At 39.3% G+C, this 26,424-nt stretch overlaps 1 protein-coding gene across 3 annotated transcripts in view; it reads left to right on the top strand.

Annotated features, from left to right (window-relative positions):
• Positions 1-26,424, top strand: part of GRAP2 (GRB2 related adaptor protein 2) — a 124,719-nt gene that overhangs the window by 72,795 nt on the left and 25,500 nt on the right. Inside the window, exon 1 of one of the 3 annotated variants that reach the window (XM_066184163.1) lies at positions 7,968-8,050. The exons of 1 other annotated variant lie outside the window; for it this stretch is intronic. The gene's annotated coding sequence lies outside the window, so the exon portion shown is untranslated. Of the gene's footprint in view, positions 1-7,967; positions 8,051-15,242; positions 15,280-26,424 lie in introns of those variants that run through there. One more of the 3 variants, XM_066184166.1, reaches the window with a different exon arrangement.

The raw sequence follows: 26,424 nt of genomic DNA on the forward strand, positions 1-26,424 counted from the left end.
ACAACTTTTATACGTTTGTCCTAGGTTACAAGGTAAGATGTGCCCAAAGTATGTATTCTATCACCATCTTCATGAGCTGTTGAAACCAGGTGGGTCAGTGTTTCCCTTGCCCCCTCCCTCCGGACTATCTTCTGTTAATGGCCCCATCAATGCCTAGCCACATGACTCATAGGTAACTCCCTCCAGGAGCTATCTCTGTTTAATGGGCAATCAAGGACCCACTGCATGACTCATAGAAGAATATCATCCCATTGTGAGATGGTTCACCCAGGGAGCCAAGCATTCCCACCTGGATATAATCTCGAATTTGGGACAGCATAGGGGCCCTTACCCACTGGATTCTTAGAGGACCAGAGCTACCTGACCTTTCTACAGGATCATTGCTTCAATAAGACCAGTTCATTCTGGACTGCTGCCACCGCCCTAATTAACAGGGTGTCAGGTTGTATTATGACTCTGTCGGGAATCTTTTGTACTAGTATTATTGCTTTTATTTTATTTTTTTTTCTTTTTTTTCTTTTCCTATTAAATTGTATTTCTGACTTGGAGTCTCTCACTGGTTTTGCTTTCAAACCAGTACAATGTTCTTACAAATTTCCTAAACTACCAAGTTTCTCAACCAATTTTTTCATTATAAAGTAGAACATACTTAAATGGCAGTAGTAAAGATATTTGAGTGATAAACACTAAGTATTGTCTTTAACTGTAAGCTTCATTGGGCTAACAACTTGAAGTCCATTGAGTTAGCATAACCTAACTCCTCCAGGAGAAACAAACTTATAAGAATTACCAGACAGAGTTTTTAAACAAAAAGAAGAAAGTGTTCTTACATGCCGTGTATTAAGTAAATTGTCACATTTATTGCCATGGAATGTAATAAAGGACAAAAACATAGAAAAACTTACAGAAAATAAATGGCTCTTTTAAATAATTGTTCAGATACAATCTCTGGCTCAACAAGTCAAGTCAGACTTGTTGCACTGAAGAATTCCTGGAAGGAATGTTAAGAGGTCTTGCTTTGTTTCCTTTCTTCCTGCTCATTTTCTGTAATAAATTGTATTGGCAGTTCCATCTAGAGGACACTGGGCCAAGTGGGCCTTTTGCCTGACTCTGTACACTACTGTGGTGCTCTTTTGTGCATTATGGCATCTTCAGTATGATTCCTTTGCAAAATCACATGTGCTTCAAAACAGCCATGTTTCTACCTGTGGCATCTGTCAGAACTGCAGAGTGAGCAAACTTGCTGGTTGGAGTGCTTCAGCACTTGCTTCCCAGCTGACAGACACTGGGGGTGCTGCTTAGTAAATTAGCTGGGCTCTCATTGCACTGAACAGTACTCATGTAACTAGGAATTTCTATACAAAAATTCCTTCTAACTGCCTTTGGTCTAATTCCCTTCATTAATCTAGGAAAATTCAGCTATGGGAGAGTAATATAACGACCAATCTATTTTAATACATGCTCTAGAGTCAGAAAACTTTGGAGCCACTGATTTTCAAAAATGCCAAATGAATGCTAATGTCTTTTCAATTTTCAGCTTTTCATCTCCTCTGTTTTTATATTCGAAAATACTTCCATCTATATGTAAACCTAAAACCAAGAGTGGTGCCAGTTTTCCTATGTTCTTACTTGTAAAGGTATTGGTATTTTTTAAGTATTTTTTTCTGAGAATCACATGGAAAAGTTGTTTATTCTTACAGTTTTTTCTAATGTTCAGCTGTAATTACTTGCTAATTTTTCTTTGAGCAATTAGTAAGTTTGGAGTTGATTATTTAAACTAATTTTAATTGACAGGCCTTCTCAAGTCATCCTTGATTCCTTTCATAGTTATCCATATATTGAAAATTTTGCAGTGTCTCAGTGTTGAAGAAGCCCTGTTTATATTGGTGTCTGACTTTCTCTGATGTGTTATTTATAAAACAGTCCAACCAGGTAAGGCACTTGAACACAAACCTCCAGATGTTTCTGCAGCCATTTGTCCAGTGGCATAACCATGTCCATAATCCAGAAGGAGAAACTGCACTGTCTGTTAGTTCAGTGATCTCCCACGTTAATGAACTTGGGAGGCCCCAAGAATTGTTAGTGGCTGCTTTTCTCACTTTTACTTTTTTTTAGAAATTTTTATAAAAATTTTTGCACTTTTTCTAGTTATATCTAGTTTTAATCAGTAAGTGGTGCCAGACACTTCTCATGGTGCTTATTTTATTTTCCAAATCACAGAATTCAACACACTTCTGCAAATGTAACAACTGAAATAAGGAACTAGGGCTTCTCTCCCCAAAAAGGTGGCAGGATGAATGGCCCAGCCAAAGTGCATCTACACCAATGCACGCAACACAGGGAATAAACAGCAGGAGCTGAAAGCCATTGAGTAAGTGGAAGACTGACATTTCTATGATAGTTGCCACCATTGAAACATGGTGGGATGACTTGCACAACTGGAGTGCTGCAAGAGTCTGTAAACTCTTCAGGATGGACACATGAGGAAGGAGAGGCAGTGGGGGAGCCCTGTGTGTTAGGGAGTGTTTTGACTGTCTAGAGTTTAATGATGATGATGATAGGGTTGAGTGGTTATGGGTAGGAACTGGGGGAAGGCCGACAAGGTGGGAGTCTGTTACTGACCACCCAACCGGGGTGAAGAGGCAGACAAAATATTCTATAGGCAGATGTGGTAAGTCTTGTAATTGTTGACTCTTTTTCTTGTGGGGGAGTTTAACTTACCAGGTGACTGCTGTAAATACAACACAGCAGAGAGGAAAACAGTCCAGGAAGTTCCTGGAGTGTGTGGAAGATAACTCCTGAGGGAGACAGCTAGGGAAGGCATCCACCAGATCTGGTGTTTGTGAATAGAGAAGAACTGGTGGGTAATGTGTTGGTTGGACACAGCAATCATGAAATTATATGAGTTTTCAGAGTCCCTTGGGAGGCAGTCCCTTAGTCTGAAGGAAGGAGTCCAGGAAGGCTGGACATTCTTCAGGAAGGAAACCTTGAAGGTGCAGAAGCAGGCTGTCTCCATATGCTGAAAGATGAGCCAACAAGGAGGAAAGATTGGTCAGGCTGAACAGAGAGATTTGACTGGAAATCAAGAAAAAAGAGAGAGTTTATGATCCATGGAAGAAGGGGCAGTAAACTCAGGAGGATTTCAAAGATGTTTTGAGATTATGCAGAAAAGAAAATTAGAAGGGCCAAAGACTAACTAGAACTTTGTGGAGTCCTCTTGTTTTGAGGAGGCTAAAATCTGATCTTACTCTCCTTGTATTATCTCCTCCCTTGACCCAAACCCCAAGACTCCTCCCCTGCAATACCCTATAAAACCCCACAACCCTGCCCCTGTGGGATCTCTTCATCTTCTCCCCCCCTCCCCAACTTGAGGGGAAATAAAAATCCTGGGGGATTCTCGAGCTTAACAAAACAGAGACTTGTCTGTTTTCCTGACAGTGGCTGTAACCTCCCTGGACACAATGATCGCCGTTGCCACATGATGCATCAGAACTTAATCTGGCTGCTGCCATGAAAGACAATAAAAAATGTTTATAAATGCATCAGCAACAAAAGGAGGGCCATGGAGAATCTCCATCCTTTTTAGGATGTAGAGGGAAACATAGTGACAAAGGGTGAGGAAAAGGCTGAGATACTGGATGCCTTCTTGCTCTCATCCTTTAATAACAAGACCAGCTGTTTGGGGAGTACCCATTCTCCTGAGCTGGAAGACAGGGACAGAGAGCAGAATGAAGATCCTGCTTTATCATTTAAGTAAACGATAAAGATATTGTTTACTTAAAATTCTGGAGAAACAGGCAGTGGCAGAAATAATTTCATCCTCCATTTCTCATCTGTGTAAGGAAGCCAAAATCAGGATTCCATCGTAGCAAAATTAATGAACAGGAGAAGTCAATATTGCTCTTTGCAATAACCTTTTGGTCCCGTTCAACTGTCCATAACCAAAAATGCAGCAACCATAACAGACTCAAGGAGAAAGCAGAAAGAATATGTCCTAGCCTCTCCTTTTGGCAAGACTGCGCTTTGATACCAAAGTAGAAGGAATGTGACTTGGTTCTACTCAATGAAGTATGCCATAATAATTAAGTGCTTTGACATTTACAGGTTAAAAACACAATGTTCAGGTGCTTCACTATGAAAAGACAATTAAAAGCATGGAGGGCACCAGCAAGTAAAAGAGGAAATGGATAATTTTAGTGCCCGGTAAGTTTGTTTAAACACAGCCTAACACCTTCAACTGTTTAACCACTGCTTCAGTTGTCTTATGGTGCTAATGTAGTTAGCATTTTGATCACACCTATAACAAGATCCAAATGCAAATGTCAGTCAGTGAAAGTTACATTACAGCAAAAGAACAATATCTGCAAGTAGGGAGAAAGGAAGGAAATGTCTCATGTCAGTCTAGTGCAACCCTTCTATTTACGGAATTGTTGAAGGGCTCTAAAAAAAAGCACAGAGTGAAGGAATTAAAACAAGAGCTTCCACTTGTCATTGAATTGCTCTGCTAAATGGTAACATCAGTTTTTCCAGACCAGTCGGCTTGGATCCATCAGCTTTCCCAGCTGGTATACCCAATAGGAGATGCATTTTAGTCAATACAGCAGTAGCATAAAAAGGGAATGCAGCCTCCAAGTGATTTAAATGATGCTTGTGAGTTGTTATTTCACAGCTTTACGAGATGTTCCTGTTCCCATCCCTTCCTTTTATTGGTTAGCATAAGTCTGGGTAGATTTCTGTGCAATTCCCAGCTGAGTCACCAGAGAGGGTCCATTTTCATCATGTATCAATTTGATTTCAAGCCCTGACAAACACTCAGCCTCAAGAAGGGAGAAAATATGTGATATACTTTATAAAAACAAAAAAATAAAAATATTAAAACTCCTAATAAATTTTGTTTTCCATGTGAGTCCCCTTCCCACAGTCCCCCTTACAAACATGTTTCTCCTGTGTGCTACCTACCACAGTCCAGATTGAAGGATATTTTTAATGCAAGGATTGGCATGAATTTCAAGCAAAAGATCAAAATGGTACCTTTTCAGTTTTCTAAAAAATAGAGGTAATTAACTTTTTTATCAAAATACACACATTTTCAAATTATTTAAATGGGAAATATGCTGGTTTAATTAAGATTTTGCAGGGAGAGACAGTTGCAAACACTTGGAACAGAGACAAAGTGGGATGTTTATGAGGAAGGTGCTGTATGCTTTACAACTCTCTGGTTTTTCTTGTTTGCACTTCAAATGGAGTCCATTTCTATCTGTCAATCTCCTGCTGAGAGAATCTGATTTTATCGTGTTTCAATGAAGCTATTAAAAAACTTCAATCATGAAATTCCTCTTTCCCTTTGTATGTTTCTCTCCCTCTCTCTCCTTGACAGAGTTGCACTGTGACATTGGTTATATGGCAGGATACACTGATTTGATTTGCTTTACGAGTTGATTAGCTAATCCTCCTGCAATCAAGTCTTGCTTTGCAAAAACCTTGGTACCCATGTTTTCCTTAGCTGGGTTTGATTCTTGTAGGTATAGGATTTTGATGTGTATGCCACACTTCTTTCTGTTTCTTTGTTTTTAGTAAATGGTGAAAACTTCAAGAGTGACAGCTTGAAGGTTTATACACATACAAAAGGAACAAAATGAACAATGCCAGCATACTCCTCTTCCTCTCTTCAAGACCTCAGGAATATTTCAGAGGTGTAAAAAGAACCTACTAGCTGATATAACATTACAATGTCAGTATTTTGGTGGCAATATATCAAAATAGTTGAATCATAATTAAAAGAAGTTATTAGCCTGAAAGATCTTCCTCTGAAAATTTTAAAAAAAAAAAAAAAAGCAAAACCAAACACATGGTAACAAACAAAAACCCCACTCTGAAATATAAAATTTGGTTGACGTCTGCATTTAAGTAACATTCAAATTAAGCCATTGAGACTATAAAAGACTGAAGCCTGGATATAGCCATGCATTAACTTCCAGTGGTTTGCTTTTGTTTGTCAGTTAATGTCAGACACATCATGCCATATAAATTAATGTATAGGACTGTATAGGTCTTAGTGCTAGTAGAAGGATATCAGCATTAGACTGTTGCATTCTGTGCCTCTGTTCTTGAGCCAGCTCCATGTGACTAATGTTAAAATGGTGCATATGTAACTGATTTTTAATTTGCTGGTAAGATTGACATCTCTAATGCAAAACAAAAGATATTTTTGGCTGAATAGCTAAGAGTATTTTATCTTAAGCCAAATGGAAAGTTGTGCTTTGCCCAAAAGCATTTTTTGTTGCTTCATGTATTTTTACCTTTTTATTCAAATCAAAGGAAATTGTGCGATAGAGAGATGGTTTTAGCTGGAAAAACAGAACATATAGTATTGGAAGTACTTAAACTATTAAAAATGGCAAAAGAGTAATTTAATAGCAAGTACAAACCACCTTAATTGGTCTCTGTAGCTTTTTGAACGTTTTGAAGATATAATTAAGAATACTTTTTACAATACCAGATAGTTCAATAGGATCAATAAAATTTTGCCCATTTCAGTTCGTAACACCTGTGCTCTTTTGAAGAACACAGATAGAACCTCAGCAGCCTGGCTGCTTGTTCTACAAAGTCAACAGTAATTAGGAGTTAAAGTTGGTTTTTTGGAGTTTTTCTGGTTTTGTTTTGTTGGGGTTTTTTTGTTTGTGGGTTGGAAAAAGCTCAGACTATTTGGCCAGGGTCTGAGCCATATCCAAGGAAATGGTACAAAAAAGTGGCTTCAGGAACTCAGAGCTACGTATCAATCTGAGGCATGTGGATCTCACTGGCTCAGGAACTCAGTAATTTATGAATCTGTTTCAGAGTCTTGTGGATCTCACTAGCTTATGAACTCAGTAATTTATGAATCTATTTCAGCTGCAGTAAATGGCCCTTTCACAGCTTACAGCTACCCAGCAGAATTTAGATGATGTTTTTAGGCTACGATTTTAAGAGGTCCTAGACTGGTGGCTGCAGGGGGAAATTTCACTTGATGTCAACTCCTTTTTGTTTCCTCTAAAATGCCTCATGTTAACGACTGCAGGCATCACACCAGGCAGGGTGAGGGCAGGGGCTGGCATTGCCTAAGGCAGATTTCTGCTCTCCAGTAGCAATCATTTTTCCAGCCACTGATAGTCCTTCTCGCTCTGGGGCCCCGCTGACCCCTGGCAGCCCTCAGGCTGCCTTCAGGAGGAGGGACTGGAGTTCAGACAGCAGAGAAGAAAAGATGGGAGGGAAACTGCCATTCAGAGGTAACCCCAATACACTCCTGGTAGCAACCAAGCTGATGCAACAACTAAATAAGCAAATATGCCTTTTCTATGTTCTTGTAAGAATCACATTTTTATAGCTCTTTTTCTCACAGCTTGAAGACAGCCCCCTGGTTCACACTTATTGCAGAATCTGGTGAAATCCTGGTTTCTCCCTCATACCAACTTCCTCTTGGCCTGTGCCTACACATATACACTCATGGACTCTATCACATCACAGGGGATGTGTGGCAGGAGAGGTGCTCCATGAATTGATGTGCTGATGGTTTATGGCCACTACTGTTCCCCCATAACAGAGAAGAGGATACATTTTAGGACACCTGTGATGGCTTGCTCTTGGGGATCACTACTAATATGTGAAGGGGCCAGTGTTTTCCTGACAGATATATTAAATAACTGAGCATTAAGCGAGTTGTGAGGTGCCCCAGCACAGCTGTAGCATTCAGAGAAACTGCTCTCAAGCAGTTTCCCTCACAGTAAGAGAGTAAAACCACACTAAGCTGAGTCCCATACCCAGCTCAATAAGCTGCTGTGACTGTGAGTTCCTGTGTGGTTTGTGGTTTGCACTCTACCAGCTTGATTGGCTGTGCTTCATGAGGAGAGGCTGAGATACTGGGCTGAAGATTTGTGTGTCCCACATGGCTCCGCAGACTTTGGTCCTTGTTAAGCATTTGCGCTGAAGGCTGTTATGAGATTCATGCCATTCCCCCACTGTTTTGTCCCATCACAGATCCTGAAAGACCAGAGTGTGACTACCTGCCACAAAGGTACAGATCTGCTTGGGTGCTTGCTTCTTTTGCTGTGAAGTTTTTTGGGTAGATGCACTGGCTAAATTAACATTGCATTTTCTAGAGTTAAACAAGTAAGGGCGTATCTGCAAGGCTTGAGATTCTGTGTGTTTTCTTTTCCACTGCAGTTGCATCAGGTCTTCCACCTTGTCAGTAGGGGATCAAGACTGTGCTCAGGAGGAGTATATTTATTGGAACAGAGCAAAGAAAACAATGAATGGGAATTTTGTTTTTTATTAGTCACAAGCACAAAGCAACAAAATAACCAGTTTTCCCTGAAAATTTAAGGTTTGTCTAGCAGAGACCAGACTATTGTGTCTCTGAGATACCCAGTGTGATCATACTGAAAGGGGCAAGATACCTAGAAAGAAAAATGCTTATGGTAACTGGAGATTTGACATTGTTGACCCTCCTTTTCCTCACAGTCAGGGCTCTGCTGCTCAAGTAAGCTGTTTTTCCTGATCTCTTATGTCTTCTGTGAAATGTGGTGGTTTCTCAAGGGGTCAGACATGAGTGTATTTTTTCCTCAATTGCTTTTTAATGTAGTTGTAAAGCTTTTTGATGCATTGTAAGCATAACAGGCAATATTGCTATGAGACACATCTTTAGACTTGAGTGCTGTAGAGCTTTCTAGCAAGGTCTTGCATGTGTTTCATGTGTGTTTGTGTGCATAAAGTTCATAATACTTGTCTTGTTGGTGGAAAAGGACGTCAGTCTCCAAGACATGATTTAGTAGCATTCTATCAGCACAACATTTTTTTAGAAAAAACAATAATCTAAACTCTCTTCAGCAGCAGCAGGACAGCCTGTCACATTTATAGTTGTACAGTGAAGCAAGGTTTAATAATAATTGAGCTTTCAGTAAATGGGCATGACAGGAGGAACTGGGCTTTAAGATGAGAAAGAATTGCCTACCAGTTACATTTTGGCATGGAAGACAGTAGGTGATGCAGCCAGCAGTGCCAGTCATCCACTTGAAAGTGGAAAAGAAACTCATGCTTTAGCCTCTGCTCCCAGGTTTCTGAATAGGGCAAAACCTCTAGCTATCATGTGATGGCAAAATAGTTGTGAAACAGTTAGAGAGGAAACCTTTTTCCTTAGCAGTGGCTCAGTGAAAAAATGCGTTGCTCTTGCAGTGAAGCAATTTCCTTTACTTTCCTATTTAGTGACATTTATTTCTATTTCATTCCTGCATTTGAACTTGACAATCACATGGATAAGAGATTAAGCACAAACAAGCACTGCCATTCCCATCTTTATCAGGAAAGCAAAATAACCTGGAGATGGATGAATATGCACTGTGAAATGCAAACAGATAAATTTAGCTTAGTTTTGTTGTCTAGAGTTTAGATTTACTTTCTGCTCTACCACACCCTTCTGCACACATCTCCTAAAATTGTTAAGACTGACAGATCTACCTGGGCAGATCCTGCTCCTTTAGTTTGCACAAGGTATAGCGGGTCTGCAAGCTTGTCTGGTTTCTGTAAGTTATAGCCATTACTCTAGTAAGAGACATCACTTTCCTCTTCAAACTTCATCTTCCTTTACCTGGTTACATGGAATTTCTATTTTCTTTTTTTTTCCCTCATGACTACACTTACTCTTGCAGCCATACAGCAATGCCCTCCATTTTTGCTGATTCAAAGCCCGGCAGTGCAGTTGTAATGTCCTCTGTGTGATGTTACACTTTGCTTTCCCAATCAACTTGCAGCTTGACAGCAGCCCTCTTTAGCCACAAGCAATATCTGAAAGTTTAGCAGGCAAGAGGTTGCTATTAAGCCACAGATCTGGAACTACTGCCACAGGCAGTCTCTTTTGGTTTATTTTTATTGTCTGATACAATGAAAATGATCTTCGTTCTCTTCCTTATGTTTCTTCCCTTAACAATATTTTCACTTGGAATTCTCCTTAGTGGAGCTGTAAGATGTGGATGGATGTGTGTGTGTATATTTTTATACGTATATACACACACACACACACACATATACCATAAAATACAATCACTGGCAAGTTCAGTCTCTGGTATTAGTTAGAAGAACCTACCTACTGTGGCTGACAAAATGCCACATGTTTGACAAGGAAGGAAGAAGTATTGCTATCAGCAGTTGATATGCCTGGGTCTTTGGGGCTCATTTTAGTTTGCTTAGATTTTTATAATATAATAAGGCCTTGATTTCTTCTATGTTTCTTCCTCATCTCCAGAGGCTGGTTTTGGTCTAATAGGAATGTACCAATTCTCTCTTTTTTCAGTTCCTCAAATTGCTATATAGAATCATGGAATCATTAACATTGGAGAAGCCTCCTGAATCAAGTCTGACCATTAACTCAGCACTGCCCTGTTCACTGTTAAGCCATGTCCCAAAGTATCACATGTATATTCAATATAATTATGGCAACACACTTGATCTAAGGCTCAGGGCTGACTACCAGCCATATCCCAGTCAGCACAAATGTTATGCATAAGTCCCTTGATATCTTTCAAGAATCTTTATTTTTTAGTTCCCTTGGAGTCCTTGGCAACTTTTTAGCTTAGCTTTCCACCAGTGTTTCTATATTTGGCCAGCAGGAAAGGAAGTATATTACCATCAGTAACTTTGTCTTTTCTGCACAAGCCTTTCATCTTAATGTCGCACACATTTTTGCCTATTGATGGGCATTTTGTCCAGCCTTTAAGACAGGTGAGTGTGAATGCTCTCACTTTACAATCAGGCCCATGTACATGAGTGTGATGACATTGGGATGACAGAAGCACTAAAGCTGTACCAGCCTAACTTTACAATCTGCAAAAATAAATTGCAGCCCTGAGAAGGCAATATTATGGGTTTTGGCACCCCATTCCATTGAAAAATCTCCATGTACAGCTGCACTGCACTGTTTGAATGTGTCCTGCAGTACTGAGAGGTGAAGTGACTTGCCCAGGAATGCACAGCATTTCTTTGACTGAGCTAGATTTGGAAAATGAATTCCTACTCCTCTTTTCTCACCAGTAAACAAGGCTGACTTGTTTCTGCATTTTATAGTGATAATTTAAATATAATTTTAAATGATGGGGGAAGAGACTTGGACAAACATGAGTAGAATTGGTAGAGACATCAGCTAGGCTAACAAATGTGTGTACTATAACTTTCATGGTTCAAGACAGAAACTATTCCCATGGTGCAGCATTGATAATGTACTCAAATGCTTCTGATGTCTGATTGTTACTGTCCCAAGGATGTTGAACTTACCACACTGGGTAATTCGGTGGAGAGGAAGGGTGTCTTTCTTTTCTTTTGATTTTTGCCCAAAATGCTCTCTCTAAAGCATAGTTGCTGTCTACTATTTCTAGAAGGATTTCAGATAGATGAGAATGAAAAAAAAATGTTTTGGAAGGGTCTGAATTCTTCCTGTTCTTCCTGTAGACTTTTTTTTTTTTTTTTAGTTGTTCTGCTAATTGGAGAACCATGCTAAAATACCTTTTAAATAATATTTAAGCAGGAGGGACTAATATTTGAGGAATAAGCTTGCTAAGAATGGACACATTATCCTGGCACTTAAATCAGAGGTCAGTACTGCAAAATACTATGAGGTAAAAGAAAATTAGTTGAATGCCTAAATGAACATCATGTGCTAACACATGATGAAATTCTTTTTTACCTCTCTTGGAACTCTAAGATCTATCCTTCCTCTGTCTCCCCAACTCAGTCTTTTTTTATAAATGGCTTTATCTTTTTGGAGCGGTGTACAGTACTAACATGCCATTTTTTCCCCCCGAGGCACTGTATACTTCACATTCTCTAGTCTTTCCTTTCCAGTTCCCTAGTTTTTTTATATTTATTATCTCATCATGAAAAATCTACCAGTAACTTGTAGGGTCCAAACTTAAACCCTTGGAACTCTGGCACTCCTTTTTTATCTTTAAAATCTAGCTACATAAATAACATCATGTTTCCAGGTCAGAGGCACTATGAGATACAACCGAGTTCTGGCACAAGAGAAACTCTCCATAACCTTGCAATCTAAACAGGGATTATTTTATGATATGGAGCAACTTCTGAAATTGTCTCTGTGTGTAATTGGGATCTGGTAATTGTTTTTCATGCAAAGTGTAGAGTGTCTAAAGCCAGGACATGCCTCTAGCTGTTTGTATATGGCACTTGCTGTACCACATCAGGCTGTTTGTCTGTCACATCCAGTACACTTCTCTAGAAGTGGTCAAAAACATTGATGCTGAGAAAGGTGACCGAACCCTCTATGAACCAAGTGTGCAGTGCTCCACAAGGGGATGGAAGAAATGCTTTCTAATTCTGTCAGGGAGATTAGTTTACAGTTTCAAGTGGTATTATCAAGTTTCAAGCTGTATTGGACTGCATTTTCTTGATAATTCTAATAGTGTAACAGATCTCTGAGATTAAACCTATATAAAAAAAAAAACCCTCACAATTTCCTCAGCTCTCAAAGAGAACTGAGTCTAGTCTGTAAATACTTTCCCATCTTAGACAGAAGATGAATCTTAATTCATTGAAGCCATCAAGTACTGCTACATTCTTAGTAGAAGGGGATGAATGACAGGCAATATTACATGGCAAAAAAATTACATCAGTAGTGTCATTATCATGTTATTGCCTTCAGCAGAGACCATGTGCAGCACTTGCATCCTTTGCCTACTGGTTTGACATAGCATATATTGCTGTGTCCTGTACCCCAAGTAATGACACCTGTACTATGTGCCTAAAAGGTTTAATGCTATCTTCTCCATTTGCTGTAACAAGCCCATTCCATCATGAAAATCTCTGAATGTTTGTGTTGTCAGATTAGCTTTAAATGATCCTCAAGAAAATATTTTTCCTTTCCCATGACATCACAGCAAGGCAGTTCTCGGTGGGGCTGAGGCTGCTGCTCACAGAGAGTTTCCTCATTCTGGGCAGCAGCTGCTTCACTCTGCTTCCAGCAGAAGTGAAGCCAACTGCTCCTGATGAAAGATGATGGAGGTTCTACTGTCTACTGAGAAGCCCGGTGTGAAGTGATGAACATTTTGAAAGGACCATTCTAACTGTGGGCAGTTCAGATGTCTTGAAAGCTCCATTTGTAGCATCATCTAAAGGAATAAATCAAACTCTGAGGTTTTTTTGAAGGGAAATTTTTGAATTTAAAGTATTGAAAAGGTAAAAAAACCTTGGAAAAATCTTCATGTATTGTCTACAAAAGATTTCTGTGATCTTTAAGTAGAATAAAAATCTGGATTAATTATTCCATTATTATGGTTATAAAAACAAATGAAAGAGCAAACTCATAGTGTCAAGTTTCTTAAAAAACCCATATTTAAGAATAATTTTACTTAGTAAATTAATAAAAAGATTTATGTGTCTTGTCTCAGGAAATTCATTATGTACCCATACAGTTAATGCTGTAATTCTTAATGTACACTGTGCTTCTCATACATAGCAAAACCACTGAATCTGTATTTTAAGTTCAAAACTCAAGCCAGCTGAAGGTACAGACATGGCAAGTACCTTCATAGTACATACTAATAAATTTTGGTTTTATTTTCTAACTAGTTTTCACCTTTGTTCTGACTGTTCCCCTTGACTGTTGAAGTCACAAACAAGGTTGTTTGTTGAAGGAGCGAACAAGGTCAATGCAAGCACAAGATGATGTCTGTAGAAATTAATCATTCATTAATGACTGCAACTGTAGAATGGGTTTAGAAATACTTTTTTAAATCTCCAGAGCTTTTGAGAGTCAATTCTTTAAGTGTCCTGAACTTTATTATTAATTAGTTCTTTTACAGAACAGTTTCAACTGACTTTCAGACACTCTTGACATTGGAGGTTCTATACTCCTAGAGGTTATATCTTCATTGCCAAAAACAAGCAGTGTTTAATAGTCAAGTGGTTTACTCTAGGTGTATTGCTACATATGGAATCTCAGGGAAGAAAAGGCACAGGTGATTTCATGGCATTGTAGCTACCTGTGGCCAATGCAATATGCCTCCTTGGAGGTGTAGCTCTAACAGCTAGGTAATAATTCCATTGGGAATTTAATAAGCAGTAGTTGTCTTGACGTAAAAAAGAAAACAGAAAACCAACTAAACACATCAGTTCTTGAGATGCAGATAAAGTCATAGCAGAAGAAAACCCAGGCCTCAGCAAGCTCTTTCTAAAGAGAGGGGTAAAGGAAGAGCGCGAAGTAGAAGGGAAGAACAATGAAGGGCTTGTTTGGATGAGGAGCTCTCCCAGTGTTATCCCAGGGCAGTTATTTCAGTACTCCAGAAAAAAAATAATCCTTTTTCTGGCTTGATTTCTGTCTCTTTGGTAGTGCCTTAAAGCTCCCCACACCTGCTTTTATTTTAAGTGCCTCACTGTAATAAGTCATCAGGGCACCACCCTCAAATGAAGGATCCTTTCCTCTCCACAACCAGCTAAACAGATTTTACCATTTCTTGCATACCACAGCTTACAGAGACACTGGGAATGGTAGCACGCTTGTAGCCACTGCTTTGAGTCTTCTAGGCACTTTTTGATTTCAGCTGGTAATTTCAGGGAGATTTCTAAGGAAAACCTCAGTGCTTTAGGAGGTGGTTTTAGTGACTCAGATTCAAGTCTTTTTCTCTGAGTCAATACTGAATGATGTGCCCGAGCACATTTCTTGCATATGAGACCCACATCTGTAGGTTGATTGCCTGCGGTCATCAATTATCCTTCAGTTATTTGGCATAAGCCTAAAGGCATGTTGCCCTGATAACCCGGGCAGGTCAGTTTGATTACAGTTTGCCTTCTGCATATCTAACATTTCAATTTCAATTGGGCAATTGTTGCTTCTGTTCCTAACCTGCTGTGCACTGCTGAAAAGCACTGGAGGATGCATTTCATCGCTAGGTGAAGGGATAGAGTCATGGAAAGCAGCAGCCAAACTAGAGGTGCCCTCCAGGTTAAAGCGGGAGTCAAAGGATACAGTCATCATATTTTAATGTTCAGACATACCGGTTCAGCTAACCCATACCAGTCATGTCCAGAGAAGTGTTATTTTCAGTGAGGCTGCAGGAAAAAAAACACCAGAGCTCATAATAGGGCTTCTTAATTGAAGTATTCGGTAGTTTTAGTAAGCAAAGGCAAAGGAACAGCTGTAATTCTTTAAAACACACCAGGGAGAAGCTATACAGCAGAGTGTGGTCCAGTACTGCTGCATCCCCACCCCAATGGAGTCTCTCAGGATACCAGATACACAAAGTGAGTCTGAATATAATTCATTTTGTGTGAAATGCATTGGGAGTCTCTTAGAATGAGCAGTGGTTATTTTCCTAATTAATTACTGCTGTTTTGAACAGTTTTGTTTGTATGTTTTACATTTTGCTTGAAATAGTTTTTAACTTTTGAGCAGAATGTTCTTTTGAAATGTTATTCTCCTTTTCAATCTAAATAATGGCATAATATTTTTAGGAAGTGGTTTTAAATGCATTATCTTCTGCTCTGCAATCTTGGGTGCTTCATTGACTCAAGCTTCGGAAGGGCTGAGCATCTACCACTTTCCTTTCTAAGTTGTTGTGATGAGTAAAGTCCAACCACCATCAGACAGACCAGTAAAACAGCATTCCAAAATTCAGTTAAGGCTTTGTGGATATTTGTGGATTAACTTCTTTTACAAAGATGATCACTTTATTAAGTATAATCATTTTTTGTAAAGCTAAACTAGAAAACAAGGCTCATTTGTCAAGACAAAACAGACAGCCTACCGTAATCAAATATAGCAAGATATGCAGTAGTAATGAATCTGAACATTGTAGTCCTTAAATCTAAATGCAAGTAAAGTAGATACAAGTACAAGAAACTGATAGAGACCAGAGTAGAAAATGGAAGTGTGGTGAACACAATAGAGTTTTGATTTTTTGTCGTATGGAAACAGAATTGCAATGTTGATAAAGTTTTTAGATGTATTCAATTTGGAAAAAATTCATCTCATTCCTCATGGAAGTAATCACATTAATCCCTGTTTTGCTTGGTTAAACTTCCTTGCAGCAGTGCATGGGCCTTGTTTAAGTCTTATGACGAGTAATTCTTGCCACTGGCAGTTTTTTCACCGCAGAGCCTGTGAGAAAAGCCTTGCCATGTCCAAAATGCATCTTGAAGGACAAGAGCAGCACAATTTCTACAAATTCTTTTTTCTGGCTCTCAAAACCTTCTTCTGCAGACTTTCTAAGTATTTAGAAGAGGAACACCTTCTTGAAGGCTGTATGAGGTACATGTAGTGTACACGACATGTAGTGTTTTCCACTGTGCCTAGTAAAGTAACCATTTTTTCTAGTTTGGAATTTACCCCTTCTATCCTCTTTTGCATTGTTTCCTGAATTCCATCTACAAATAATCAGATTTTTAAAACTATGTAATGAGGATCTTCAGCATGCAGAATTCAGGAAGTAATGATTGTAATGATAGACTCATTTTAGTGTGTGTTTTGATAATATGTGCTTTATAATTGGAGTCTAACACTGCAGTCGCTACCATCTTATGAATGCATATTGAAAGAAAATTTCAAATAATTTAATGCAGGTCTTCTACTTAAGTGATTTCCATACATCTTTAATCTAGGCATGTGTATGATTTGTATCATTGCCTGGATGAGACTTGTGTTTCAATAGAGTAGCCACTGTAGAAAGATGAGGTTACATTCTCATTTTGTGCGATTTCAAAATTAACCCTGCTGTGGGCAGGGACTTGAACTGCAGGATTGTCACAAATCCCTTTTAATCTACTTTTTGTAGGATTCTATAGGCAGCTCTGACACACTGGTTTTTGTTACAGAGCACCGTATGGAAAAATGCCATCTGCTTCAAGTGATTTGCCTTACGGCTAGGAAAGACAGTGAAAAGCTAAGGAGAAAAATGTAACACAATAAGCAGTCCGACAGGAGAGTTCAACAAATAAGATATCAATTCCCTGGGGTTTTGGGGTTTTTTTGTTTTGTTTTGTTTTTTGTTTTGTTTTGGGGTTTATTGGGTTTTTTGGTTTTTTGTTTTGTTTTGTTTTGTTTTTGTTTTTGTTTTGGTTGGTTGGTTGGTTTGGTTTGTTTTTTTTTTTTTCCTTCTTTTTACTCTTCCTCAGGAGATGATCCATAGATGATAACACTGATATCAGCAGAGTGTATCCTGGAGCATGTCTTGTAGGAACAACTGTGCATGATGTTTCATTGTGTTGTGGAAGAAATAGCTTATTTTTCTCCCCTTATAGACCATAGTGTGATGTTGACTGTAACACCTGGCTTCTTAAAATATGTACACATCCATTTCTCAGCCTTAGAACAAAACCAAGGTAAAACAATCATACTCTTATGTTTAAATGAGCTGGTAGGACCAAAGCCAGTTCTCAGGAGATCTGTGAACTGGTTTCTAGCTCTTGTAGATAGATCATGTTGTGCCTCTGCCCGGATTACCTAAGCTATGATATCCTCAGCACATCTGGAGGTCTCACTGCTGCTCAAAACCCTCATGGGTTTTACAAATGCCTTTGGTGTGGAGTCTCTCCTAATTTTATCACAAGTCCCAGTGCTTGCTAGACCTTTTCTTCAAGAAGTGTGCCTTGAAGTGGACTTACTAATAAAAATTGGATTTTCACCTTGTTCCATTTTGTCTTCTGTACAAAGCCAATACATGCACCTTGGTAAATTGGAATTGCAATATTATGCCTGCAATTGCCAGCCAAAAAATTTAAGAGTACATTTTCTCTAAACTGTTTGAACTAGAATTGCACTCGCTACTTAATGGGATATAATCTTCAATGACTTGGTCTAACATTTAGACTTTCAGATAATGAAGCTTACAAGGCTTAATACAAATACAAATGTTATGAATGTGCACTTTTGTTTTCATTAAAGCACTTTTACTTGGAGATTTAATGACCGCTCCTCAGTGGTTTGTATGCAAACTGTGTCACTGAGCAAAAATGACTGAGAGAGACAATGTCCATTCTGTATTCTCTCCCCAAGGTTAATTAAGTGTGCTATCAATAACTTGCAGAATAGTGGGAGAGCACCTACACTGGAATACTTTGAGAGGTTGCCATGTGTTCTTTCCATGGAAATCTTTAAGTAGGTGGCTCACTGCTAATGATGTTTGACAAATGTAAAAATTCCAGCTTCAGCTAACACCTGCTCATGCTCCTGGGTGCTCCTTGTCACCCACATGCACACATACCTACCCTTCAAGTGTACCCAGACCAGCTTGTTCAGATTTGTATTTGCCAAAGAAAACACAACACACATCATCTGAAGTATGCTCATGGGGTCTCTATTCCTCTCTTCAGGCATACTGCCAATGAACATCTTTCCTTTATACTCAGATCCCTAGAGATAACACAGGTTCAAACATAACTTTTGCTGAGATGTGTTCAGGCTTGCATATAGAATGCCTGGTCCTGTATGAAGGTAGAAGAGGCACTTCACACAATGGTGTGTTCACCCACTCATGCATGTAATCTCTCATTCTCACGCATGCAGTCTGCTGTATTCCATGCATGTGTTGTGGCAAATAATTTAAATCTCTTTCTTCCCATCCTTCTTAACATGCAAATGTGGATAGCACATCAAGATGAGAAATAAATGTAGCAGAATGACTTCAGTCATCCTGAAATGTCGAATGACTCATTCACATTCTTTGCACAGTGTTCCCTTTTTGCCACATGCAATCTATTGAGTAGTCTGAAGGCTGTGTGGATCCCTGCTGCAGAGCAACAATTGATTACTTGCTCACTGAAGGACTGGAACCATGATCATTTTTGCAGGATGTACAAGGGTTATGCAGAGAGGTTCCAATGAACCTCCTTGCCATGACGGTGCCCATGCTGTGGGAAGGGGAAATGTAGATGTCAGACATGATCTGCCTATAAGGAATTTTTGTGCTTAATTAGGTTTCAATCCAAGTGTTAGTTCAGTAACCAATATTCTTACATTATGGTATGACCCGTTTTTATTCCAGATAATAAGAAGCCATTCCAATTTAAAATAATTCAATTTTGGATTACGATAAACAAGAATGAGTTGTACCTAATTCAGAATAAAAAATGTCTACATGTTAAATCATTCAGGAACTGCTGTGCACTTTAATTTCAGAGGTATCATAATCTGAGTGAACTAAGAAATGCATTGACAAACATGAAATATGTTCCACACTTCTACTTAAAATGGTACAATCACTGTGCAGAGAAAACCCCAGGAATAATAACAAGCTGGCATTTATACATCTTAGAATGAGAAGAAAAGTTGGACTGACTGTTGCAGTTGCATCATTATATGTATGAATTATTGTAATTGATTTCTTTTAAAACCCTTTCAGAACCATTCCCAAATGCAGATGCAAATGGGATGACTTTAATTTATAGAAAGGAGGTTTTGTAGCACAGACCTTGTAAAAGAGTTTCTGTGTTTAAATGGAAGTTGAGCTGTGAAGATCCATTAAGAGGCTCCAAAGGTAAATATGCAAGTGGGGTCATTATGCAATGAAGGTATCACAACTGTGCTCATTGTACCACAACACAGATTCCACTAGCAGCATTTCAATTTCTCTGTCCTTACCTAAATGTGAGGCTTTGGATGTGTATCATTTTGTCAGTTCTTTTAAGAACAAAGGTGGCTGAGCTGCAATTATGTGTAACATGTCCAAGTCAAGAGGACCATGAAAACCAAGTAATTAGATTCCAGGTGTTTGTGTTTACAATATCATAGGTAAATGTATGTGGAACTAGACTTTTGTATTTCATTCTTTCATAGAAGCACACAAGGAGAGGAAAACTATACAAAGGAAAAGAGAGCTAAACAAAAGAAAATTTGCAGTCAGATGAAATTTTGTACAAAAATGGGTTTATGTTTAAAAGGACAAAGGAACTTTTTTTTACTGAGCTAACTGTAGTTTAACCTTTGTACCAAATACTATCTGTTGGCACACAATCACACCATTTAATTTTAGTACTAGAGTTCCAGATTTTGCACAGTAATTTGTGATAGCAAGACTAATCTTACATACACACACACACACACACACAGACACACATATATTAAAAAAACCCAAACCACCAAGGAAAATAGCAGTTTAATCACTGATCTTGCTCTTCTTCCTATTTTACACAATTTTTTATCAGCTGGCCTTATCAAAGAAACATGCAGTACCTGATTGGAAACATAGTATTTTGTACCCAGCTGTATATACTAGCAGATTTTTATGGCATTTTGTTCCCATATCCCACTCAAATGTATTGCTCCAATACAATATATTGTATTGCTCCAGTCCAATATAAGATTAAAAACTATTTTTACTAGATTGGATTAATGCCTTAATGTATATTCTCCAGGTTGTGCCATCCCCAGAAATAAAGACATTATAGCCTTCTGTTGCATCATCCATCTTTTATATGGAAAAGAGGAGTTTCATAAATGCTGTGGAAATGAACCAATGACATAAGGTGAACTTGCTCCTATTTTAGCACAAATATTTACAGGTTTTTCCCCTAGATTTGCAATTCACATTGCAAAATGCATGATTGCTTATAGACAACGGGAATTTAACATCCACGTGCACATCCAGTGTGTATTTATATGCAGACCTGCATGAACACCAGAATTCCTCTGCTCTTAATTACAGTTCAAGAGCTCAGATTTACAGAACAGCATGCTGGAAACTATGTTTTTTGGAATCCTCTCTCTGACAGTTAAAGTTGGAAATAATTAATCTTAAATATTCTTTCCCAAAGAAAGAATACAAGGAAAGCACCTTGGAATATCTGTGTCTGGTTGTAGGTGGGTTTTATTGCCTGTGGTTGGTTGTTTTTAATCAAATCTGATAGTACCAGATTCTTGTTTCTGTTTTTACTCTTTTGCTTTGGAAGTGATTTTTGAGAAGTCCTCCCTGTTAGGATAAATGTGTGAAATATATCATCACTCTTCATCCCAGTCTCTTCTATGATTGATTTGAGAAGTATAATTCTCCGTCTGACTTGCAGCTAGCATAATTCCCCGGAGCTGGTCACAGCTGGTGTGATTCAGAGAAACTTTGAAGGTACTTGAAACTATACCAAAGATCAGTTTTAGGATAAGTAATCACAAGATTTAACAGAGCCCAGACATGCCCTGATGCCCACTTGATCCCTCTTGACTGCAGTCTTTTACTGGAAGTAAATCTCAGAGGATAAATATTGTAAAGGACTGCACCCGCATAAAAGCAGGTGTATGTACATGTGCATAGATACTGGAACAAATTCAGAGATGTAAATTTTGCCCTTTTTCTGCCATGTATCCATTCATCCTTCAATGAACCTTCAACATTAGTGGAAATATGTTGTAAACAGGTGGTTCACTGGTATATTGATATGGTGTATTGATCATAATGGTCTGTTGCAGCCCTAAATTTTGTGAATTCATGAAGTACAAGCTCCATACACAGAAGCAGATCCCTTGCTTGCATGCACACAGGCACAGTGGGAAGAAGGTTGGTTTTCTGATAACCACACACTTGCAGTGCACCATGTATCAGTCAGTGCTGAAGTTTACCAAGAAAAGATGAGAAAAACAGAGAGGCAGTTAGCAAGATAAGGTATGAGGAGATTTAAAAGTAGCATAGAAGGAAGTGGCTACATTTTTAATACTTTAGTTGTTTGTCTGGAGGGTTTGAGAAGGAGCTGCTCAACAGCTGTGCTAAAAGAAGCAATTCAAAGCAACATCCCATCAGGCAGCATTCTTCAAGTGTCTGCTCTTAAGGAGCAGTCAGGGAAAATTCATTCTGTCGGATGCAGTTAATGGGGCTGCATTACTGACCCCTTATTGCTCTGTCTGAGAGAGAGACAGCAGGTTCACTTTGGCAGCTTCAGAGCCCTGATCAGTTCAGATTAGGGGCCCATCATCTGTCTGGCTTAATCAGGCCTTTGTTTAGATATATCAATCATGATTAGAGGAGTGTAGTGCAGGGAGGGGGTAGAAATAAAAGAGTGAGATTACTTTTCTCTAGCTTCAAATGGAAGCTTTGCAAATCCCACTGAGTCAAAGGATTCTCACCAAAGGAAAATTTAAATCCTGGAAAGGAGGGTTTTGTTGAACACTCCAGCACTGGATTCAAATCACTGAAGTAGATTCTCTTTTTCTTTCTCTCCCTTCTTTTCTCTGTCTGCTGTCTTTTTATACAGCAAAGAAGAAAATCAGTAGCTCATGCACATTGATTTGGCTTGATATCGCCTGCTTAGATTATCTGTAGCTCAAATTTTAAGTGTTATTTCAAAATTAGCCAGCATCCTAATAGCCTAGACCTCTGAATCCTGTGTTCTTCGCATGTTTGTCTTTCAGGGATGCACAGGGTACCACTGAAACAGCTTCTAGGACTTACTTTGGTACTTGTTAGTGTTCAGAAGGGATGGTAATAAATTGTAAAGACTGGGAAGACGTTCTTTTTTTTAATCAGTAGCAGTGCTTCTGTTTTTTAAGGTTAGAACACTGTAAAGAAAAATTAGCACAAAGTATTATATAGTGAGATGTGCCAAATTTGCTGCTGTTGTAACTTAGTATAGCTCACAGATGATGACAGAGATCATTTGATTAACACTTAAGAGTCCCTGAAAGAGACCAGCTAAGAGAAGAAAGTTTTGGCTTCCAAGAGACCAGCAAGGGGAAGAAAGTTTTCTTAGACCTCTCTCAATGGTGAGGAAGATCAGAAACTAGTCCTGCTGGTGGAAGGCTCCAGAGCAGAGGTCAGGCTACAGGATCTATGGTCTTTTGCCCTGAGTAACTGTCCCCTTTTTGCTCTTGGATGAGATATATGTAGGACAAGCTTGGAAATTGTGCTGTTATGAGGAACGTATTCTGTTCATCTTGTTCTGTGGCCTCCAGCCTTCTTTGGGCTTGCAGATTCAGATTTCCAAGTGAAAAGTACAAATTGCTCTCTGATGAAGAGGCCTCCTTGACAGTGATCTGGATCTTCTTTGTTCCAACAGCCAATCCTTGAAACCCAGTTCATGGGCCGGCTAAGCTGGAAACTCTGATAGGGAACACTATAGTACACAGCAGGCATGCTTTGGATATGTGCACTCAGAGCACTGGCAACTCAGAAACTGTAAGGCAGTTGTTCCTGTTGGGACTCTTGGGTGGTAGTGCGGCAGTTTAAGAAAATCTGTGGAAATCCAGAAGAATTATTTGGTAGGGGAGAAAAATAAGCCAAACTTCCCTTTATCTGTTGTAATCTACTCCTTCCTCCTTTGGTACTCCAGCTGGTTCTGTGACAGTTCAAACATAGCAGTGTGCCTTTTAGGAGTGGGTTACTGCCAGTAATCCCAGTCAGCCTCTCTGGTGGAAAGGCCTCTTGGGGAAACTCAGGCAAAGCAGTCAAACTCACACATCCACACATGCCACGTGCCTAGCGCAGCAAGCAGAGGCAGAAGGCCTTTGCATTAGGTCAGTTCCAGCCAGGTTTATTTCCAGGAGCCAAGGGGAAATCCAGGGCAAAAGGGCTGAACATGTGCCAGGCTCAGGCTTAAGTATGAGGTTCAGCAGCCAATGACCTTGAGGTATGGGGGCAGAGCAAAGGGCAGGTAAGGTCAGTGACCCATAGGGAAGACCAGGCTGGTCACCGGAGTCCCATAACCAATGGAGACACAGGGGAAAGGAGAAACCAAAGGGCCAGGGGCATTGGGGAGGGGAGAAACCAGGGCAAACCACTGTGTGCAAGGCACCATTGGGAAGTCCTCTCAGGCTGGGCAGATAACTCTATGATCTGTCCTGCCAAGGCCAGACCCTGGGTATTATGTCAAGGGGCTGCAGGGACTCTACATTCAATTTTTGTGGTCTTTTAATTGCTGTCAAAATTAAAATCTTGGGATGGCACGAAACTGGCTCAGTGTAATCACCATACAAATGCAGAAGGTAGAGAACCTGACTGGTTAGAATCAAGACGCTGCTAGAGAGACACTAATAATTCAGTAGCAGGAATTATGGAGTAGGGGATGTAGAAGAAAAACTTGGCAGGTTTGAAAGGATTTGATGAAAATATTAAATATCATCAAGTTTGCCAGTACTTCTTTAGAATAGGAAGTAGAGGATCATAGCCATAAGCTTCCAAAGAAAAATCTCTTAGAAGTGCAGAGATTCTCCTCAGCTGAAATGGTAGGGGTATCTTTGGAGATCAATTCACAGAATGATGAGAAGCATTGTATGAATTAAATAGCAAATTAACACTGTTGTTCAGGCTGAAAGCTACATTTCCTTGCAGTAGAAGGTATGGATAGAACCAGGCAATTAGGTCATACACTCTCCTGGTGGATACACAACCATAGAATTACAGCATTACTCTTACAGGTAAAGCTTATACCTGTAAGAGAAATGGCTTCACACCTTTAATTGAAATAACTGTACCACTTGTGAAAGCACAGTAGGCTGTAGTCACATCAGCTAAACTCAATGTGGTTTGTGAGGGTAATGGTGACAAGATCAGCGCTACAATAGCAATAGATTTGCAACTGATGCTGATGACTGAGCTTTTTGAAGATCCTGGGACGTGATCAAAGAGGACTGTTGCAGGTGAGCAACAAGACACAGAGCTTTCAAGACAGTTTTTGCTAACAGGAAGCACAGCAAAATGGGAAAGAGCTTTTCCCAGATCAGTTCATGGAGCTCTGCAGGGAAGCTTTTACAGCACTGCCACTTCTGTGCACTCAGTCCTGAAAAAAACACTGCCTGCTAATGACCTGTCACTGTGGACAGCCTGAGCAGCTGTTTGAAGACAGCAAAGCTGTGAGAGGAATGAATCGCTCTGTGTGCAGCATATCTGAATGTGGGAACAGGAATAGATGGGAGATTTGGAAAGACTAGGCAGCTTCCATTCATAACATTCAGCTTTATGTGGATTTACAGTCCTGATACTCCCAATTCCACAGTTGCTGAGTTATCACTTACAATTACTTACAACAACTGAAATCTCCCTTGTTTCTACACTTTGACTTCTGTTTCCCTTGTTGACAGTGTTACTTTCTGGAGGCAAACTAAGAACATGGGGAAGCAGTTTATCTTGAGGGTAACAAAACATGGCCACTTAATTTTTCATATATTATCAACTCAGTTCAGAGTAGAGAAACATTTGATGTATATGTTTTGTTGGAAATTACCTATTTTCCTTTTTCTTTGCTTTTTTCTTTTCCCTTTGTTTTTCTTTCTGGCTGCCCACATGCTTCCCAAATAGAACCTAAAGTGAATAAAATGTCTTGGGAAAAGATTCTTCCCCTGAAAATTTCAGGCCAGCAAGAAATTACTAAGATTTTTGTGAGTTTTAGGCAGTTTTCAGACATGTTTGTAGACGCATCTATTTTAGGTCACTTGCTTAAGTGCAAAAGCAAGTGTAAGTTTATCTGCATCAAGGTTTTTAAATCCAGGTCTTCTCAGACTGTATAATAGCCATGATTTGGCCATCCTGTCTGGATTGTATCAGTAGTAGGTAATGACAAAGAAGTCTGCAGCAGGAAGTCGTGGAATAACCTGTCTGGCTGGGCTGGGTTCTACCCAGTTGTCTAATAGAGTTTGGCTAAAACATGGATGCATGGAGTCTGATGTTCTTCCCATTAAGTTTGTTCCTATTACTTAAGGCTAAAGTATCTGGATGTTTCTTCATATTTTTCAACATAACTGTGATGGATGTATTCTGCAAGGTGAAGAGGTTAATGCATTACCATAACTGTGACAGAGGAGGAATATATAGAAATAGAGAAGAAAGAAAAGGGACTTCCTATTCTATCCTATTTCCTATCCTTTCCAGTGTTGGACGCTTGCCAGTATTGAGTGCTTTGTTTATAGTATAGAAAACCACATCTCTTATGGCTTGACATTTAATACATTTAATATTATAATGCAATATTTCTGGATACATAACAGGAATCCATGCAGTGTTTTGTGACATTGTCAGGCAGCAAGCATGAGTGACAAGTCACCAGCAGTGATCTTGCTAGGGTGCCCATTAGATCACATCATGGTAGAAAACAGGTCATTCCAGTGTATAACATAATGCAATCTGTCATGCCATTCACAGACCATGAAAAAGCTCAGAGCTTAAACCCAGAAAAACTGTGAGGATTGGTGTCTCGCCTTCCTGTACAGAAATTTATGTTTCTTATATATTGATAGCCACACGTAAAACTTTTCACAACATGGCAAGACTTAATTGCTGTACTCTTCCTTTAGCCCCCTGCCTTCTAAACCTGTATATGTTTTCAGCAAATATATTCAAGATTATCCCATTCAGAGTTTCCATTGTATCTACCCCTGACTGGTCCGAGTGCTTCATAATTTTCACACTACCATTTTAACTTACAGATATTCCAGTGAGATTACTGCTTCCCCAAAAGGCGGTGTGTGTGTAGGGACTA

The sequence above is a fragment of the Chamaea fasciata genome, unplaced genomic scaffold, assembly GCF_029207755.1.
Source record: "Chamaea fasciata isolate MVZ Bird 193981 ecotype frontalis unplaced genomic scaffold, bChaFas1.0.hap1 SCAF_5, whole genome shotgun sequence".
In the NCBI taxonomy this organism is placed as follows: Eukaryota; Metazoa; Chordata; class Aves; order Passeriformes; family Sylviidae; genus Chamaea; species Chamaea fasciata.